Source organism: Penaeus chinensis, unplaced genomic scaffold (genome assembly GCF_019202785.1).
Source record: "Penaeus chinensis breed Huanghai No. 1 unplaced genomic scaffold, ASM1920278v2 CTG_3461, whole genome shotgun sequence".
Classification (NCBI taxonomy): domain Eukaryota; kingdom Metazoa; phylum Arthropoda; class Malacostraca; order Decapoda; family Penaeidae; genus Penaeus; species Penaeus chinensis.
Genome location: NW_025918156.1, coordinates 69,250 through 90,205, shown reverse-complemented (window position 1 = coordinate 90,205; position 20,956 = coordinate 69,250). Strand labels below are relative to the sequence as shown.

Genomic DNA, 20,956 nt, shown 5'->3' with positions numbered 1-20,956 from the left:
TGGCGGAATGTCATTGTCGCGATTTTAAATCTTTTGCTCATTTTGTTTGAAATTATTTGTCCCCTGATTGTTTACAGGTGGCAAGCCCCAAAAATGGCAAAAGGCTTAAGGCGGTGTTCAAGTGTGACATTGATTTACCCTTTTTTTTAATCCCGTAGTGGTGGGTTTGTTTTGATGCATATTTGTGAGTGGTTTCGTAAATATGAGGTTTATTTTTTCAGAATGCTGCCAAAATGAAAGTCCCTTATGAAGGAAATTGAGCAGACACACAATTTAGTTAATGTTGGATGTGGATCCCAACGACTACCACGTTAAAAAGGCCCCGCTTTGTGATGCGAAGTTAAGCAGCGTGGGTTGGTCAGATTTGGTGGTGACCCCCTGGGAAACCCAGAGCTTTTGGGCATTTTTATTACTTTTGGGATATGAAAATGTATTTTTTTTTGTCATTTTAAAGGCCCTTTTCCCATTGTTTAAATAGATCTTTAAAAATTTATCTTCTATCTTTGAAAAGAGTAAGCCAACCGTCGGATTTAGGTAAAGGAAAAACAGAAAACAAAATGGGTATAACAAAGCAATGATAGTGTGGTGTTATCAAAAACCCACTTTTAATAATGATATTGCAAAAAAAAATAAGAATAAGATCATTGTAATTTGATATAGGCTAACAAAAAGATCACGATAAGTTTTGCAATGATTTGGCAGCTTTTTTGAGCTTTGGTTCTGTCCCCTTAGACCGGAAAAATGACATGTTCCTTACTCTCCTACTGAGCATTGAGGTAGCTGTCTTTGTAATTTAAATTTGTTGTTTTGGGGGTGGGAGCCGAAATTTTATGTTGAAATATTTGGGAATCAATTTGGTAAAGCTTCATAAAATTTACAAGCGATACCCGGAAAAAAACAATTTTTGCTGCTCATTACATTTTTCAAACATTGAAGTCTATTTGGGTTTTGTGGGACATTTTTTTCAACAAGTGTCGGTAATGTATTGTATAGATATCGCTTTGCTTTTTACAGAGAATCCGAATTCAGAATTTTTAGATTGTTTCAGAACTGTGTTCGGTATCGTTTAGATAATTTGTGATCGGGAATTTCCCTGATTTTTAGCGCTTTTCTGATTTTCCCTGGCAATAAACCCAATGTTTATGGCACCCAAAAACCCGGCGCTTTAAAAATAGAGATAAGGGTTAATAAAGGAATCAAGTAAAAATGCAAAAAGCAAATGAACAAATAATTTATAATTCCAAAAAAGTGGCACTAATAACGCAAAGGTTGTTGAAGTACTCAAGATTTAAAAATTGCTTGTTTTGCATTTTGGTTTGGTGAAATTCATTTAGCTTTTGTGAGTGGGGATGTCATTGTACAAGTTTTAAGCATGGCAATTATTTTGCTCGTTTTTATTTTTTGTGTAGCCCCGCTTTGTTTACAGAGTTGCACAGCTCCAAAATTGGCAAAAGGCTTTTAAGGAGTGCATAAAAGGCTGCAAAGTGATTTAGCGTTGCTTATAGTGCGTAGTGGTCGGTTGTGATTGATGCATATTTTGTGGATCTCAGTATATGACTGGGATGTAGGGATAATTCAGAATGTGCCAAAATGAAGATAACATGAAGGGAAAAATTTGAGCAGGACACAAGGTTAGTTAATGTTGGACTGGTAGTTTCCCAAACGATCATACCAGTTGAAAGCACCGTTCTCGCCCGATCAGCGAAGTTAAGCGCGTTGGGTTGGTAAAGTATTGGATGGGTGACCGCTGGGAACACCAGATGCCGTTGGCATTTTATTATATATATGTAAATGTGTTATGTCTTTCTTTGTCACTTGTAACACCTGTTCTATTTGATTAATACATCTTTGAAATTATACTTTGTCAAGCGAAATAGAGTAAGAGCAACGCCGTGGATTTAGAGTGAAGGATGGTCACGACTTTCAAATGATTATTATGCCCTTTTATGATCTCTATCATTAATTTCATCTAATTGTAATTACCAATCATTACCTTTTGTGGTTGGATTACAATTACATTTATTGTCATCGACATCCCTACTGTTTAATTGTCTTTCCCAATTGTCACCATTAATGTTATCACCCATTATAATGATCATCTGATTTACATTAATCATTACGTTCCATCATCCCCCATCATTGCCATGACAATAATGATAATGTTGTACAGCAATAATCACTCTTGATATTAATAACACTTTAATACACAGATACTATGAGCGTAGCTGTAGTTTTTAGTGTATTGTTGTTACTGGGCGTGGGAAAACTCAGTAATATTCTTATGTTGCAATGATTTGGTAATCAACCTTGGTATTCGGCATTACTTTCAAAATTCACAAGCATGATACACGAGAAGGAAAAGAATTTGCTGCACCCACTCCATTGTATCAAATATTGAAGTGGATATAGAGCTGTCAGTGGGGATATTTTCTTACAAAAAAGTGTCGCGACCCTTGCTTGGCATTGGCATAAATTCGCTTTAGCGATTTACAAAGACCCGAATATCGAATTACTTAGCCATTGTTTCAAGAACTTATCGGTACCGCTTTAGACAATTCTGTGTATCGACGTCCATCGTAAATGAGAGCAGCACCACTATTATGATTAGATGGCAATAATCTAATGTTGATAGCAACAATAACCAAAAACGCTATTAAAAATAGAGATAATGGGATATAAGGAAATACAAGTAATATATCATAATGCAGATACAACTATGATACTGATAATTCCAACAAAAATGGCAACATAATAACAGCAAAGAGTTGTATGAAAGTACTCAAGATTCAAGATTGACTAGCAATTGCATTTCTGATTAGGACTAGCTTATCATTTAGCTCCTTCTAGTGACCGTGGCGGCAATGTACTTGTACGCAGATTTATAATCATTTTGCTCAGTTCCGTTTGCATTATTTGTAGACCCTGCATTGTTTACAGAGTGGCACAGCTCCAAAAATGGCACAAGGCTTAAGGCAGGTGCATACAAGTGATGACATTTGATTTAGCCTTGCTTATACTGCCGATAGTGGTCGGTTGTGATTGATGCATATATTGTGAGTGAGTATCTCAGTAATATGACTGGAATGTCATGATACTTCAGAATGCTGGCAAAATGAAGCTACCTTATGAAGGCAAATTTGAGCAGACACACAAAGTTAGTTAATGTTGGACTGATGGTTTGCCAACGATCATACCACGTTGAAAGCACCGCTTCTCGTCCGATCAGCGAAGTTAAGCAGCGTTGGGTCTGGTCAGTACTTGGAGGGGTGACCGCCTGGGAAACACCAGATGCTGTTGGCATTTTATCATATACATGCTCGATATGTAATGTATTTCTTTTTGTCACTTTAACGGCCCTTCTTCCATTTGATTAATAGATCAGTTGAAATTATACTTCTATCAATACGAAATAGAGTAAGAGCCAACACCCTCGGATTAGAGTGAAGGATAAACAGAAAACGAATAGGGTATAACTAAAGCAAAGTGATAGTGATGGTGTTATCAATAACCACCATTAATAATGATATTAGCAACACAATAAGAATAAGATCATTGTAATTATGATATCAGGCTAACAAAAAGACTCACGATCAAGTTTTAGCAATAGATTTGGGAGCAGTTTTGAAGGCTTTGGTTCTGTACCATTCAGATCCGGAAAAATGACAATACGATTACCATTACTAAATACCTACATGAGCACTATGAGCGTAGCTGTCAGTTGTAAGTGTAATTGTTGTTACTGTGGCGTAGGAGACATCAGTAATATTCTTATGTTGAAATCATTTGGTAATCAATCTTGGTAATCTGCATTAATCAAAATTTACAAGCATGATACACGAGAAGAAAACAATTTCTGCTGCAGTCATTACATTGTATCAAAAATTGAAGTCAGATACATGGCTGTCATGGGGACATTTTCTTACAACAAAGTGTCAGCGATACATGTATTCGTATAGATATCGCTTTAGCTATTTACAGAGAATCCGAATATCAGAATTCCCTTAGCCATTGTTTCAAGAACCTGTGTATCGGTATCGCTTTAGATAATTCTGTGTATCGATGTCCATCACTGATTATAGCAGCATCATTCTCATGATTACCATGGCAATAATCCTAATGTTGATGGCACAATAACCGGACGCTATTAAACATAGAGATAAGGGTGATAATAAAGGAACTACAAGTAATAATGCAAATGCAAATGCAACTAATAATACTGATAATTCCAACAAAAGTGGCAACATAATAACAGCAAAGCGTTGTATGAAAGTACTCAAGATTCAAGATTGACTAGTAATCTGCATTTCTGATTAGGACTAGCTATATCATTTAGCTCCTTCTCGTGACCGTGGCGGCAATGTACATTGTACACAGATTTATAAGCATGTGCAATATCATTTTGCTCAGTTTCTTATGCATTATGTGTAGACCCTGCATTGTTTACAGAGTTGCACAGCTCCAAAATTGGCAAAAGGCTTTTAAGGCAGCTGCATAAAAGTGCTGACAAGTGATTTAGCGTTGCTTATAGTGCCGATAGTGGTCGGTTGTGATTGATGCATATATTGTGAGCATCTCAGTAATATGACTGGGATGTCATGATAATTCAGAATGCTGCCAAAATGAAAGATACATCATGAATGAAAATTTGAGCAGACACACAAGGTTAGTTAATGTTGGACTGGTAGATGCCAACGATCATACCACGTTGAAAGCACCGCTTCTCGTCCGATCAGCGAAGTTAAGCAGCGTTGGGTCTGGTCAGTACTTGGATGGGTGACCGCCTGGGAACACCAGATGCCGTTGGCATTTTATTATATATATGCTAAATGTGTTATGTCTTTCTTTGTCACTTGTAACAGCCCTGCTTCTAGTTGATTAATACATCAATTGAAATTATACTTCTGTCAATGCGAAATAGAGTAAGAGCCAACGCCGTCGGATTTAGAGTGAAGGATGGTCACGCTTTCAAATGATTATTATGCCCTTTATATGATCTCTATCATTAATTTCATCTAATTGTTAACTTACCAATCATTACCTTTTGTGGTTGGATTACAATTACATTTATTGTCATCGACATGCCTACTGTTTAATTGTCATTCCAATTGTCACCATTAATGTTATCACCACCATTATAATGATCACTCATGATTTACATTAATCATTACAGTACCATCATCACCATCATTGCCATGACAATAATGATAATGTTGATAACAGCAATAATCACTCTTGATACTTAATAACACTCTTAATACACAGAGTACTATGAGCGTAGCTGTCAGTTGTAAGTGTAATTGTTGTTACTGTGGCGTAGGAGACATCAGTAATATTCTTATGTTGCAATGATTTGGTAATCAACCTTGGTATTCGGCATTACATCAAAATTCACAAGCATGATACACGAGAAGGAAAAGAATTCTGCTGCAGCCACTCATTGTATCAAATATTGAAGTGAGATATAGAGCTGTCAGTGGGGATATTTTCTTACAACAAAGTGTCAGCGATCCTTGCTTGGCATTGCATAAATATCGCTTTAGCGATTTACAAAGAATCCGAATATCAGAATTACCTTAGCCATTGTTTCAAGAACCTGTATATCGGTACCGCTTTAGACAATTCTGTGTATCGACGTCCATCGCTAAATGAGAGCAGCACCACTATTATGATTAGCATGGCAATAATCCTAATGTTGATAGCAACAATAACCGAACGCTATTAAAAATAGAGATAATGGTGATAATAAAGGAACTACAAGTAATAATCATAATGCAGATACAACTAATGATACTGATAATTCCAACAAAATGGCAACATAATAACAGCAAAGAGTTGTATGAAAGTACTCAAGATTCAAGATTGACTAGCAATCTGCATTTCTGATTAGGACTAGCTATATCATTTAGCTCCTTCTAGTGACCGTGGCGGCAATGTACATTGTACGCAGATTTAATAATCATTTTGCTCAGTTCCGTTTGCATTATTTGTAGACCCTGCATTGTTTACAGAGTGGCACAGCTCCAAAAATGGCACAAGGCTTAAGGCAGGTGCATACAAGTGATGACATTTGATTTAGCCTTGCTTATACTGCCGATAGTGGTCGGTTGTGATTGATGCATATATTGTGAGTGAGTATCTCAGTAATATGACTGGAATGTCATGATACTTCAGAATGCTGGCAAAATGAAAGCTACCTTATGAAGGCAAATTTGAGCAGACACACAAAGTTAGTTAATGTTGGACTGATGGATGCCAACGATCATACCACGTTGAAAGCACCGCTTCTCGTCCGATCAGCGAAGTTAAGCAGCGTTGGGTCTGGTCAGTACTTGGATGGGTGACCGCCTGGGAACACCAGATGCTGTTGGCATTTTATATATACATGCTCGATATGTAATGTATTTCTTTTGTCACTTTTAACGGCCCTTCTTCCATTTGATTAATAATCAGTTGAAATTATACTTCTATCAATACGAAATAGAGTAAGAGCCAACACCGTCGGATTTAGAGTGAAGGATACAGAAAACGATATTAGGGGTATAACTAATGCAAAGTGATAGTGATGGTGTTAATCAATAACCATCATTAATAATTGATATTAGCAACACAAATAGAATAAGATCATTGTAATTATGTATATCAGGCTAACAAAAAGACTCACGATCAGTTTTAGCAATATTTGGCAGCAGTTTTGAAGCATTTGGTTCTGTACCATTCAGATCCGGAAAATGACAATACGATTACATTACTACTACCTACATGAGCACTATGAGCGTAGCTGTCAGTTGTAAGTGTAATTGTTGTTACTGTGGCGTAGGAGACATCAGTAATATTCTTATGTTGAAATCATTTGGTAATCAATCTTGGTAATCTGCATTACATCAAAATTACAAGCATGATACACGAGAAGAAAACAATTTCTGCTGCAGTCATTACATTGTATCAAACATTGAAGTCAGATACATGGCTGTCAGTGGGACATTTTCTTACAACAAAGTGTCAGCGATACATGTATTCGTATAGATATCGCTTTAGCTATTTACAGAGAATCCGAATATCAGAATTCCTTAGCCATTGTTTCAAGAACCTGTTATCGGTATCGCTTTAGATAATTCTGTGTATCGATGTCCATCACTGATTATAGCAGCATCATTCTCATGATTACCATGGCAATAATCCTAATGTTGATGGCACCAATAACCGGACGCTATTAAACATAGAGATAAGGGTGATAATAAAGGAACTACAAGTAATAATGCAAATGCAAATGCAACTAATAATACTGATAATTCCAACAAAAGTGGCAACATAATAACAGCAAAGCGTTGTATGAAAGTACTCAAGATTCAAGATTGACTAGTAATCTGCATTTCTGATTAGGACTAGCTATATCATTTAGCTCCTTCTCGTGACCGTGGCGGCAATGTACATTGTACACAGATTTATAAGCATGTGCAATATCATTTTGCTCAGTTTCTTATGCATTATGTGTAGACCCTGCATTGTTTACAGAGTTGCACAGCTCCAAAATTGGCAAAAGGCTTTTAAGGCAGCTGCATAAAAGTGCTGACAAGTGATTTAGCGTTGCTTATAGTGCCGATAGTGGTCGGTTGTGATTGATGCATATATTGTGAGCATCTCAGTAATATGACTGGGATGTCATGATAATTCAGAATGCTGCCAAAATGAAAGATACATCATGAATGAAAATTTGAGCAGACACACAAGGTTAGTTAATGTTGGACTGGTAGATGCCAACGATCATACCACGTTGAAAGCACCGCTTCTCGTCCGATCAGCGAAGTTAAGCAGCGTTGGGTCTGGTCAGTACTTGGATGGGTGACCGCCTGGGAACACCAGATGCCGTTGGCATTTTATTATATATATGCTAAATGTGTTATGTCTTTCTTTGTCACTTGTAACAGCCCTGCTTCTAGTTGATTAATACATCAATTGAAATTATACTTCTGTCAATGCGAAATAGAGTAAGAGCCAACGCCGTCGGATTTAGAGTGAAGGATGGTCACGCTTTCAAATGATTATTATGCCCTTTATATGATCTCTATCATTAATTTCATCTAATTGTTAACTTACCAATCATTACCTTTTGTGGTTGGATTACAATTACATTTATTGTCATCGACATGCCTACTGTTTAATTGTCATTCCAATTGTCACCATTAATGTTATCACCACCATTATAATGATCACTCATGATTTACATTAATCATTACAGTACCATCATCACCATCATTGCCATGACAATAATGATAATGTTGATAACAGCAATAATCACTCTTGATACTTAATAACACTCTTAATACACAGAGTACTATGAGCGTAGCTGTCAGTTGTAAGTGTAATTGTTGTTACTGTGGCGTAGGAGACATCAGTAATATTCTTATGTTGCAATGATTTGGTAATCAACCTTGGTATTCGGCATTACATCAAAATTCACAAGCATGATACACGAGAAGGAAAAGAATTCTGCTGCAGCCACTCCATTGTATCAAATATTGAAGTGAGATATAGAGCTGTCAGTGGGGATATTTTCTTACAACAAAGTGTCAGCGATCCTTGCTTGGCATTGGCATAAATATCGCTTTAGCGATTTACAAAGAATCCGAATATCAGAATTACCTTAGCCATTGTTTCAAGAACCTGTATATCGGTACCGCTTTAGACAATTCTGTGTATCGACGTCCATCGCTAAATGAGAGCAGCACCACTATTATGATTAGCATGGCAATAATCCTAATGTTGATAGCAACAATAACCGAACGCTATTAAAAATAGAGATAATGGTGATAATAAAGGAACTACAAGTAATAATCATAATGCAGATACAACTAATGATACTGATAATTCCAACAAAAATGGCAACATAATAACAGCAAAGAGTTGTATGAAAGTACTCAAGATTCAAGATTGACTAGCAATCTGCATTTCTGATTAGGACTAGCTATATCATTTAGCTCCTTCTAGTGACCGTGGCGGCAATGTACATTGTACGCAGATTTATAATCATTTTGCTCAGTTCCGTTTGCATTATTTGTAGACCCTGCATTGTTTACAGAGTGGCACAGCTCCAAAAATGGCACAAGGCTTAAGGCAGGTGCATACAAGTGATGACATTTGATTTAGCCTTGCTTATACTGCCGATAGTGGTCGGTTGTGATTGATGCATATATTGTGAGTGAGTATCTCAGTAATATGACTGGAATGTCATGATACTTCAGAATGCTGGCAAAATGAAAGCTACCTTATGAAGGCAAATTTGAGCAGACACACAAAGTTAGTTAATGTTGGACTGATGGATGCCAACGATCATACCACGTTGAAAGCACCGCTTCTCGTCCGATCAGCGAAGTTAAGCAGCGTTGGGTCTGGTCAGTACTTGGATGGGTGACCGCCTGGGAACACCAGATGCTGTTGGCATTTTATCATATACATGCTCGATATGTAATGTATTTCTTTTTGTCACTTTTAACGGCCCTTCTTCCATTTGATTAATAGATCAGTTGAAATTATACTTCTATCAATACGAAATAGAGTAAGAGCCAACACCGTCGGATTTAGAGTGAAGGATAAACAGAAAACGAATAGGGGTATAACTAAAGCAAAGTGATAGTGATGGTGTTATCAATAACCACATTAATAATGATATTAGCAACACAAATAAGAATAAGATCATTGTAATTATGATATCAGGCTAACAAAAAGACTCACGATCAAGTTTTAGCAATAGATTTGGCAGCAGTTTTGAAGCTTTGGTTCTGTACCATTCAGATCCGGAAAATGACAATACGATTACCATTACTACTACCTACATGAGCACTATGAGCGTAGCTGTCAGTTGTAAGTGTAATTGTTGTTACTGTGGCGTAGGAGACATCAGTAATATTCTTATGTTGAAATCATTTGGTAATCAATCTTGGTAATCTGCATTACATCAAAATTTACAAGCATGATACACGAGAAGAAAACAATTTCTGCTGCAGTCATTACATTGTATCAAACATTGAAGTCAGATACATGGCTGTCAGTGGGGACATTTTCTTACAACAAAGTGTCAGCGATACATGTATTCGTATAGATATCGCTTTAGCTATTTACAGAGAATCCGAATATCAGAATTCCCTTAGCCATTGTTTCAAGAACCTGTGTATCGGTATCGCTTTAGATAATTCTGTGTATCGATGTCCATCACTGATTATAGCAGCATCATTCTCATGATTACCATGGCAATAATCCTAATGTTGATGGCACCAATAACCGGACGCTATTAAACATAGAGATAAGGGTGATAATAAAGGAACTACAAGTAATAATGCAAATGCAAATGCAACTAATAATACTGATAATTCCAACAAAAGTGGCAACATAATAACAGCAAAGCGTTGTATGAAAGTACTCAAGATTCAAGATTGACTAGTAATCTGCATTTCTGATTAGGACTAGCTATATCATTTAGCTCCTTCTCGTGACCGTGGCGGCAATGTACATTGTACACAGATTTATAAGCATGTGCAATATCATTTTGCTCAGTTTCTTATGCATTATGTGTAGACCCTGCATTGTTTACAGAGTTGCACAGCTCCAAAATTGGCAAAAGGCTTTTAAGGCAGCTGCATAAAAGTGCTGACAAGTGATTTAGCGTTGCTTATAGTGCCGATAGTGGTCGGTTGTGATTGATGCATATATTGTGAGCATCTCAGTAATATGACTGGGATGTCATGATAATTCAGAATGCTGCCAAAATGAAAGATACATCATGAATGAAAATTTGAGCAGACACACAAGGTTAGTTAATGTTGGACTGGTAGATGCCAACGATCATACCACGTTGAAAGCACCGCTTCTCGTCCGATCAGCGAAGTTAAGCAGCGTTGGGTCTGGTCAGTACTTGGATGGGTGACCGCCTGGGAACACCAGATGCCGTTGGCATTTTATTATATATATGCTAAATGTGTTATGTCTTTCTTTGTCACTTGTAACAGCCCTGCTTCTAGTTGATTAATACATCAATTGAAATTATACTTCTGTCAATGCGAAATAGAGTAAGAGCCAACGCCGTCGGATTTAGAGTGAAGGATGGTCACGCTTTCAAATGATTATTATGCCCTTTATATGATCTCTATCATTAATTTCATCTAATTGTTAACTTACCAATCATTACCTTTTGTGGTTGGATTACAATTACATTTATTGTCATCGACATGCCTACTGTTTAATTGTCATTCCAATTGTCACCATTAATGTTATCACCACCATTATAATGATCACTCATGATTTACATTAATCATTACAGTACCATCATCACCATCATTGCCATGACAATAATGATAATGTTGATAACAGCAATAATCACTCTTGATACTTAATAACACTCTTAATACACAGAGTACTATGAGCGTAGCTGTCAGTTGTAAGTGTAATTGTTGTTACTGTGGCGTAGGAGACATCAGTAATATTCTTATGTTGCAATGATTTGGTAATCAACCTTGGTATTCGGCATTACATCAAAATTCACAAGCATGATACACGAGAAGGAAAAGAATTCTGCTGCAGCCACTCCATTGTATCAAATATTGAAGTGAGATATAGAGCTGTCAGTGGGGATATTTTCTTACAACAAAGTGTCAGCGATCCTTGCTTGGCATTGGCATAAATATCGCTTTAGCGATTTACAAAGAATCCGAATATCAGAATTACCTTAGCCATTGTTTCAAGAACCTGTATATCGGTACCGCTTTAGACAATTCTGTGTATCGACGTCCATCGCTAAATGAGAGCAGCACCACTATTATGATTAGCATGGCAATAATCCTAATGTTGATAGCAACAATAACCGAACGCTATTAAAAATAGAGATAATGGTGATAATAAAGGAACTACAAGTAATAATCATAATGCAGATACAACTAATGATACTGATAATTCCAACAAAAATGGCAACATAATAACAGCAAAGAGTTGTATGAAAGTACTCAAGATTCAAGATTGACTAGCAATCTGCATTTCTGATTAGGACTAGCTATATCATTTAGCTCCTTCTAGTGACCGTGGCGGCAATGTACATTGTACGCAGATTTATAATCATTTTGCTCAGTTCCGTTTGCATTATTTGTAGACCCTGCATTGTTTACAGAGTGGCACAGCTCCAAAAATGGCACAAGGCTTAAGGCAGGTGCATACAAGTGATGACATTTGATTTAGCCTTGCTTATACTGCCGATAGTGGTCGGTTGTGATTGATGCATATATTGTGAGTGAGTATCTCAGTAATATGACTGGAATGTCATGATACTTCAGAATGCTGGCAAAATGAAAGCTACCTTATGAAGGCAAATTTGAGCAGACACACAAAGTTAGTTAATGTTGGACTGATGGATGCCAACGATCATACCACGTTGAAAGCACCGCTTCTCGTCCGATCAGCGAAGTTAAGCAGCGTTGGGTCTGGTCAGTACTTGGATGGGTGACCGCCTGGGAACACCAGATGCTGTTGGCATTTTATCATATACATGCTCGATATGTAATGTATTTCTTTTTGTCACTTTTAACGGCCCTTCTTCCATTTGATTAATAGATCAGTTGAAATTATACTTCTATCAATACGAAATAGAGTAAGAGCCAACACCGTCGGATTTAGAGTGAAGGATAAACAGAAAACGAATAGGGGTATAACTAAAGCAAAGTGATAGTGATGGTGTTATCAATAACCACATTAATAATGATATTAGCAACACAAATAAGAATAAGATCATTGTAATTATGATATCAGGCTAACAAAAAGACTCACGATCAAGTTTTAGCAATAGATTTGGCAGCAGTTTTGAAGCTTTGGTTCTGTACCATTCAGATCCGGAAAATGACAATACGATTACCATTACTACTACCTACATGAGCACTATGAGCGTAGCTGTCAGTTGTAAGTGTAATTGTTGTTACTGTGGCGTAGGAGACATCAGTAATATTCTTATGTTGAAATCATTTGGTAATCAATCTTGGTAATCTGCATTACATCAAAATTTACAAGCATGATACACGAGAAGAAAACAATTTCTGCTGCAGTCATTACATTGTATCAAACATTGAAGTCAGATACATGGCTGTCAGTGGGGACATTTTCTTACAACAAAGTGTCAGCGATACATGTATTCGTATAGATATCGCTTTAGCTATTTACAGAGAATCCGAATATCAGAATTCCCTTAGCCATTGTTTCAAGAACCTGTGTATCGGTATCGCTTTAGATAATTCTGTGTATCGATGTCCATCACTGATTATAGCAGCATCATTCTCATGATTACCATGGCAATAATCCTAATGTTGATGGCACCAATAACCGGACGCTATTAAACATAGAGATAAGGGTGATAATAAAGGAACTACAAGTAATAATGCAAATGCAAATGCAACTAATAATACTGATAATTCCAACAAAAGTGGCAACATAATAACAGCAAAGCGTTGTATGAAAGTACTCAAGATTCAAGATTGACTAGTAATCTGCATTTCTGATTAGGACTAGCTATATCATTTAGCTCCTTCTCGTGACCGTGGCGGCAATGTACATTGTACACAGATTTATAAGCATGTGCAATATCATTTTGCTCAGTTTCTTATGCATTATGTGTAGACCCTGCATTGTTTACAGAGTTGCACAGCTCCAAAATTGGCAAAAGGCTTTTAAGGCAGCTGCATAAAAGTGCTGACAAGTGATTTAGCGTTGCTTATAGTGCCGATAGTGGTCGGTTGTGATTGATGCATATATTGTGAGCATCTCAGTAATATGACTGGGATGTCATGATAATTCAGAATGCTGCCAAAATGAAAGATACATCATGAATGAAAATTTGAGCAGACACACAAGGTTAGTTAATGTTGGACTGGTAGATGCCAACGATCATACCACGTTGAAAGCACCGCTTCTCGTCCGATCAGCGAAGTTAAGCAGCGTTGGGTCTGGTCAGTACTTGGATGGGTGACCGCCTGGGAACACCAGATGCCGTTGGCATTTTATTATATATATGCTAAATGTGTTATGTCTTTCTTTGTCACTTGTAACAGCCCTGCTTCTAGTTGATTAATACATCAATTGAAATTATACTTCTGTCAATGCGAAATAGAGTAAGAGCCAACGCCGTCGGATTTAGAGTGAAGGATGGTCACGCTTTCAAATGATTATTATGCCCTTTATATGATCTCTATCATTAATTTCATCTAATTGTTAACTTACCAATCATTACCTTTTGTGGTTGGATTACAATTACATTTATTGTCATCGACATGCCTACTGTTTAATTGTCATTCCAATTGTCACCATTAATGTTATCACCACCATTATAATGATCACTCATGATTTACATTAATCATTACAGTACCATCATCACCATCATTGCCATGACAATAATGATAATGTTGATAACAGCAATAATCACTCTTGATACTTAATAACACTCTTAATACACAGAGTACTATGAGCGTAGCTGTCAGTTGTAAGTGTAATTGTTGTTACTGTGGCGTAGGAGACATCAGTAATATTCTTATGTTGCAATGATTTGGTAATCAACCTTGGTATTCGGCATTACATCAAAATTCACAAGCATGATACACGAGAAGGAAAAGAATTCTGCTGCAGCCACTCCATTGTATCAAATATTGAAGTGAGATATAGAGCTGTCAGTGGGGATATTTTCTTACAACAAAGTGTCAGCGATCCTTGCTTGGCATTGGCATAAATATCGCTTTAGCGATTTACAAAGAATCCGAATATCAGAATTACCTTAGCCATTGTTTCAAGAACCTGTATATCGGTACCGCTTTAGACAATTCTGTGTATCGACGTCCATCGCTAAATGAGAGCAGCACCACTATTATGATTAGCATGGCAATAATCCTAATGTTGATAGCAACAATAACCGAACGCTATTAAAAATAGAGATAATGGTGATAATAAAGGAACTACAAGTAATAATCATAATGCAGATACAACTAATGATACTGATAATTCCAACAAAAATGGCAACATAATAACAGCAAAGAGTTGTATGAAAGTACTCAAGATTCAAGATTGACTAGCAATCTGCATTTCTGATTAGGACTAGCTATATCATTTAGCTCCTTCTAGTGACCGTGGCGGCAATGTACATTGTACGCAGATTTATAATCATTTTGCTCAGTTCCGTTTGCATTATTTGTAGACCCTGCATTGTTTACAGAGTGGCACAGCTCCAAAAATGGCACAAGGCTTAAGGCAGGTGCATACAAGTGATGACATTTGATTTAGCCTTGCTTATACTGCCGATAGTGGTCGGTTGTGATTGATGCATATATTGTGAGTGAGTATCTCAGTAATATGACTGGAATGTCATGATACTTCAGAATGCTGGCAAAATGAAAGCTACCTTATGAAGGCAAATTTGAGCAGACACACAAAGTTAGTTAATGTTGGACTGATGGATGCCAACGATCATACCACGTTGAAAGCACCGCTTCTCGTCCGATCAGCGAAGTTAAGCAGCGTTGGGTCTGGTCAGTACTTGGATGGGTGACCGCCTGGGAACACCAGATGCTGTTGGCATTTTATCATATACATGCTCGATATGTAATGTATTTCTTTTTGTCACTTTTAACGGCCCTTCTTCCATTTGATTAATAGATCAGTTGAAATTATACTTCTATCAATACGAAATAGAGTAAGAGCCAACACCGTCGGATTTAGAGTGAAGGATAAACAGAAAACGAATAGGGGTATAACTAAAGCAAAGTGATAGTGATGGTGTTATCAATAACCACATTAATAATGATATTAGCAACACAAATAAGAATAAGATCATTGTAATTATGATATCAGGCTAACAAAAAGACTCACGATCAAGTTTTAGCAATAGATTTGGCAGCAGTTTTGAAGCTTTGGTTCTGTACCATTCAGATCCGGAAAATGACAATACGATTACCATTACTACTACCTACATGAGCACTATGAGCGTAGCTGTCAGTTGTAAGTGTAATTGTTGTTACTGTGGCGTAGGAGACATCAGTAATATTCTTATGTTGAAATCATTTGGTAATCAATCTTGGTAATCTGCATTACATCAAAATTTACAAGCATGATACACGAGAAGAAAACAATTTCTGCTGCAGTCATTACATTGTATCAAACATTGAAGTCAGATACATGGCTGTCAGTGGGGACATTTTCTTACAACAAAGTGTCAGCGATACATGTATTCGTATAGATATCGCTTTAGCTATTTACAGAGAATCCGAATATCAGAATTCCCTTAGCCATTGTTTCAAGAACCTGTGTATCGGTATCGCTTTAGATAATTCTGTGTATCGATGTCCATCACTGATTATAGCAGCATCATTCTCATGATTACCATGGCAATAATCCTAATGTTGATGGCACCAATAACCGGACGCTATTAAACATAGAGATAAGGGTGATAATAAAGGAACTACAAGTAATAATGCAAATGCAAATGCAACTAATAATACTGATAATTCCAACAAAAGTGGCAACATAATAACAGCAAAGCGTTGTATGAAAGTACTCAAGATTCAAGATTGACTAGTAATCTGCATTTCTGATTAGGACTAGCTATATCATTTAGCTCCTTCTCGTGACCGTGGCGGCAATGTACATTGTACACAGATTTATAAGCATGTGCAATATCATTTTGCTCAGTTTCTTATGCATTATGTGTAGACCCTGCATTGTTTACAGAGTTGCACAGCTCCAAAATTGGCAAAAGGCTTTTAAGGCAGCTGCATAAAAGTGCTGACAAGTGATTTAGCGTTGCTTATAGTGCCGATAGTGGTCGGTTGTGATTGATGCATATATTGTGAGCATCTCAGTAATATGACTGGGATGTCATGATAATTCAGAATGCTGCCAAAATGAAAGATACATCATGAATGAAAATTTGAGCAGACACACAAGGTTAGTTAATGTTGGACTGGTAGATGCCAACGATCATACCACGTTGAAAGCACCGCTTCTCGTCCGATCAGCGAAGTTAAGCAGCGTTGGGTCTGGTCAGTACTTGGATGGGTGACCGCCTGGGAACACCAGATGCCGTTGGCATTTTATTATATATATGCTAAATGTGTTATGTCTTTCTTTGTCACTTGTAACAGCCCTGCTTCTAGTTGATTAATACATCAATTGAAATTATACTTCTGTCAATGCGAAATAGAGTAAGAGCCAACGCCGTCGGATTTAGAGTGAAGGATGGTCACGCTTTCAAATGATTATTATGCCCTTTATATGATCTCTATCATTAATTTCATCTAATTGTTAACTTACCAATCATTACCTTTTGTGGTTGGATTACAATTACATTTATTGTCATCGACATGCCTACTGTTTAATTGTCATTCCAATTGTCACCATTAATGTTATCACCACCATTATAATGATCACTCATGATTTACATTAATCATTACAGTACCATCATCACCATCATTGCCATGACAATAATGATAATGTTGATAACAGCAATAATCACTCTTGATACTTAATAACACTCTTAATACACAGAGTACTATGAGCGTAGCTGTCAGTTGTAAGTGTAATTGTTGTTACTGTGGCGTAGGAGACATCAGTAATATTCTTATGTTGCAATGATTTGGTAATCAACCTTGGTATTCGGCATTACATCAAAATTCACAAGCATGATACACGAGAAGGAAAAGAATTCTGCTGCAGCCACTCCATTGTATCAAATATTGAAGTGAGATATAGAGCTGTCAGTGGGGATATTTTCTTACAACAAAGTGTCAGCGATCCTTGCTTGGCATTGGCATAAATATCGCTTTAGCGATTTACAAAGAATCCGAATATCAGAATTACCTTAGCCATTGTTTCAAGAACCTGTATATCGGTACCGCTTTAGACAATTCTGTGTATCGACGTCCATCGCTAAATGAGAGCAGCACCACTATTATGATTAGCATGGCAATAATCCTAATGTTGATAGCAACAATAACCGAACGCTATTAAAAATAGAGATAATGGTGATAATAAAGGAACTACAAGTAATAATCATAATGCAGATACAACTAATGATACTGATAATTCCAACAAAAATGGCAACATAATAACAGCAAAGAGTTGTATGAAAGTACTCAAGATTCAAGATTGACTAGCAATCTGCATTTCTGATTAGGACTAGCTATATCATTTAGCTCCTTCTAGTGACCGTGGCGGCAATGTACATTGTACGCAGATTTATAATCATTTTGCTCAGTTCCGTTTGCATTATTTGTAGACCCTGCATTGTTTACAGAGTGGCACAGCTCCAAAAATGGCACAAGGCTTAAGGCAGGTGCATACAAGTGATGACATTTGATTTAGCCTTGCTTATACTGCCGATAGTGGTCGGTTGTGATTGATGCATATATTGTGAGTGAGTATCTCAGTAATATGACTGGAATGTCATGATACTTCAGAATGCTGGCAAAATGAAAGCTACCTTATGAAGGCAAATTTGAGCAGACACACAAAGTTAGTTAATGTTGGACTGATGGATGCCAACGATCATACCACGTTGAAAGCACCGCTTCTCGTCCGATCAGCGAAGTTAAGCAGCGTTGGGTCTGGTCAGTACTTGGATGGGTGACCGCCTGGGAACACCAGATGCTGTTGGCATTTTATCATATACATGCTCGATATGTAATGTATTTCTTTTTGTCACTTTTAACGGCCCTTCTTCCATTTGATTAATAGATCAGTTGAAATTATACTTCTATCAATACGAAATAGAGTAAGAGCCAACACCGTCGGATTTAGAGTGAAGGATAAACAGAAAACGAATAGGGGTATAACTAAAGCAAAGTGATAGTGATGGTGTTATCAATAACCACATTAATAATGATATTAGCAACACAAATAAGAATAAGATCATTGTAATTATGATATCAGGCTAACAAAAAGACTCACGATCAAGTTTTAGCAATAGATTTGGCAGCAGTTTTGAAGCTTTGGTTCTGTACCATTCAGATCCGGAAAATGACAATACGATTACCATTACTACTACCTACATGAGCACTATGAGCGTAGCTGTCAGTTGTAAGTGTAATTGTTGTTACTGTGGCGTAGGAGACATCAGTAATATTCTTATGTTGAAATCATTTGGTAATCAATCTTGGTAATCTGCATTACATCAAAATTTACAAGCATGATACACGAGAAGAAAACAATTTCTGCTGCAGTCATTACATTGTATCAAACATTGAAGTCAGATACATGGCTGTCAGTGGGGACATTTTCTTACAACAAAGTGTCAGCGATACATGTATTCGTATAGATATCGCTTTAGCTATTTACAGAGAATCCGAATATCAGAATTCCCTTAGCCATTGTTTCAAGAACCTGTGTATCGGTATCGCTTTAGATAATTCTGTGTATCGATGTCCATCACTGATTATAGCAGCATCATTCTCATGATTACCATGGCAATAATCCTAATGTTGATGGCACCAATAACCGGACGCTATTAAACATAGAGATAAGGGTGATAATAAAGGAACTACAAGTAATAATGCAAATGCAAATGCAACTAATAATACTGATAATTCCAACAAAAGTGGCAACATAATAACAGCAAAGCGTTGTATGAAAGTACTCAAGATTCAAGATTGACTAGTAATCTGCATTTCTGATTAGGACTAGCTATATCATTTAGCTCCTTCTCGTGACCGTGGCGGCAATGTACATTGTACACAGATTTATAAGCATGTGCAATATCATTTTGCTCAGTTTCTTATGCATTATGTGTAGACCCTGCATTGTTTACAGAGTTGCACAGCTCCAAAATTGGCAAAAGGCTTTTAAGGCAGCTGCATAAAAGTGCTGACAAGTGATTTAGCGTTGCTTATAGTGCCGATAGTGGTCGGTTGTGATTGATGCATATATTGTGAGCATCTCAGTAATATGACTGGGATGTCATGATAATTCAGAATGCTGCCAAAATGAAAGATACATCATGAATGAAAATTTGAGCAGACACACAAGGTTAGTTAATGTTGGACTGGTAGATGCCAACGATCATACCACGTTGAAAGCACCGCTTCTCGTCCGATCAGCGAAGTTAAGCAGCGTTGGGTCTGGTCAGTACTTGGATGGGTGACCGCCTGGGAACACCAGATGCCGTTGGCATTTTATTATATATATGCTAAATGTGTTATGTCTTTCTTTGTCACTTGTAACAGCCCTGCTTCTAGTTGATTAATACATCAATTGAAATTATACTTCTGTCAATGCGAAATAGAGTAAGAGCCAACGCCGTCGGATTTAGAGTGAAGGATGGTCACGCTTTCAAATGATTATTATGCCCTTTATATGATCTCTATCATTAATTTCATCTAATTGTTAACTTACCAATCATTACCTTTTGTGGTTGGATTACAATTACATTTATTGTCATCGACATGCCTACTGTTTAATTGTCATTCCAATTGTCACCATTAATGTTATCACCACCATTATAATGATCACTCATGATTTACATTAATCATTACAGTACCATCATCACCATCATTGCCATGACAATAATGATAATGTTGATAACAGCAATAATCACTCTTGATACTTAATAACACTCTTAATACACAGAGTACTATGAGCGTAGCTGTCAGTTGTAAGTGTAATTGTTGTTACTGTGGCGTAGGAGACATCAGTAATATTCTTATGTTGCAATGATTTGGTAATCAACCTTGGTATTCGGCATTACATCAAAATTCACAAGCATGATACACGAGAAGGAAAAGAATTCTGCTGCAGCCACTCCATTGTATCAAATATTGAAGTGAGATATAGAGCTGTCAGTGGGGATATTTTCTTACAACAAAGTGTCAGCGATCCTTGCTTGGCATTGGCATAAATATCGCTTTAGCGATTTACAAAGAATCCGAATATCAGAATTACCTTAGCCATTGTTTCA

At 37.0% G+C, this 20,956-nt stretch overlaps 12 non-coding genes across 12 annotated transcripts; all 12 read left to right on the top strand.

Annotated features, from left to right (window-relative positions):
* The first annotated feature begins 3,180 nt into the window (after positions 1 to 3,180).
* On the top strand, positions 3,181 to 3,300 carry LOC125024736. Its single transcript, XR_007114839.1, has one exon. It is a non-coding gene; the product is annotated as a 5S ribosomal RNA (ribosomal RNA).
* A 1,387-nt stretch (positions 3,301 to 4,687) lies between these two features.
* LOC125024706 lies at positions 4,688 to 4,806 on the top strand. The gene has a single exon (XR_007114811.1). It is a non-coding gene; the product is annotated as a 5S ribosomal RNA (ribosomal RNA).
* Positions 4,807 to 6,251: 1,445 nt separating this feature from the next.
* Positions 6,252 to 6,370, top strand: LOC125024731. The gene has a single exon (XR_007114834.1). It is a non-coding gene; the product is annotated as a 5S ribosomal RNA (ribosomal RNA).
* Positions 6,371 to 7,753: 1,383 nt separating this feature from the next.
* Positions 7,754 to 7,872, top strand: LOC125024705. Its single transcript, XR_007114810.1, has one exon. It is a non-coding gene; the product is annotated as a 5S ribosomal RNA (ribosomal RNA).
* A 1,447-nt stretch (positions 7,873 to 9,319) lies between these two features.
* LOC125024730 lies at positions 9,320 to 9,438 on the top strand. Its single transcript, XR_007114833.1, has one exon. It is a non-coding gene; the product is annotated as a 5S ribosomal RNA (ribosomal RNA).
* A 1,390-nt stretch (positions 9,439 to 10,828) lies between these two features.
* Positions 10,829 to 10,947, top strand: LOC125024704. The gene has a single exon (XR_007114809.1). It is a non-coding gene; the product is annotated as a 5S ribosomal RNA (ribosomal RNA).
* Positions 10,948 to 12,394: 1,447 nt separating this feature from the next.
* LOC125024729 lies at positions 12,395 to 12,513 on the top strand. The gene has a single exon (XR_007114832.1). It is a non-coding gene; the product is annotated as a 5S ribosomal RNA (ribosomal RNA).
* Positions 12,514 to 13,903: 1,390 nt separating this feature from the next.
* Positions 13,904 to 14,022, top strand: LOC125024703. Its single transcript, XR_007114808.1, has one exon. It is a non-coding gene; the product is annotated as a 5S ribosomal RNA (ribosomal RNA).
* Positions 14,023 to 15,469: 1,447 nt separating this feature from the next.
* LOC125024728 lies at positions 15,470 to 15,588 on the top strand. The gene has a single exon (XR_007114831.1). It is a non-coding gene; the product is annotated as a 5S ribosomal RNA (ribosomal RNA).
* A 1,390-nt stretch (positions 15,589 to 16,978) lies between these two features.
* LOC125024702 lies at positions 16,979 to 17,097 on the top strand. Its single transcript, XR_007114807.1, has one exon. It is a non-coding gene; the product is annotated as a 5S ribosomal RNA (ribosomal RNA).
* Positions 17,098 to 18,544: 1,447 nt separating this feature from the next.
* On the top strand, positions 18,545 to 18,663 carry LOC125024727. The gene has a single exon (XR_007114830.1). It is a non-coding gene; the product is annotated as a 5S ribosomal RNA (ribosomal RNA).
* Positions 18,664 to 20,053: 1,390 nt separating this feature from the next.
* LOC125024701 lies at positions 20,054 to 20,172 on the top strand. Its single transcript, XR_007114806.1, has one exon. It is a non-coding gene; the product is annotated as a 5S ribosomal RNA (ribosomal RNA).
* The last annotated feature ends 784 nt before the right edge of the window (positions 20,173 to 20,956 follow it).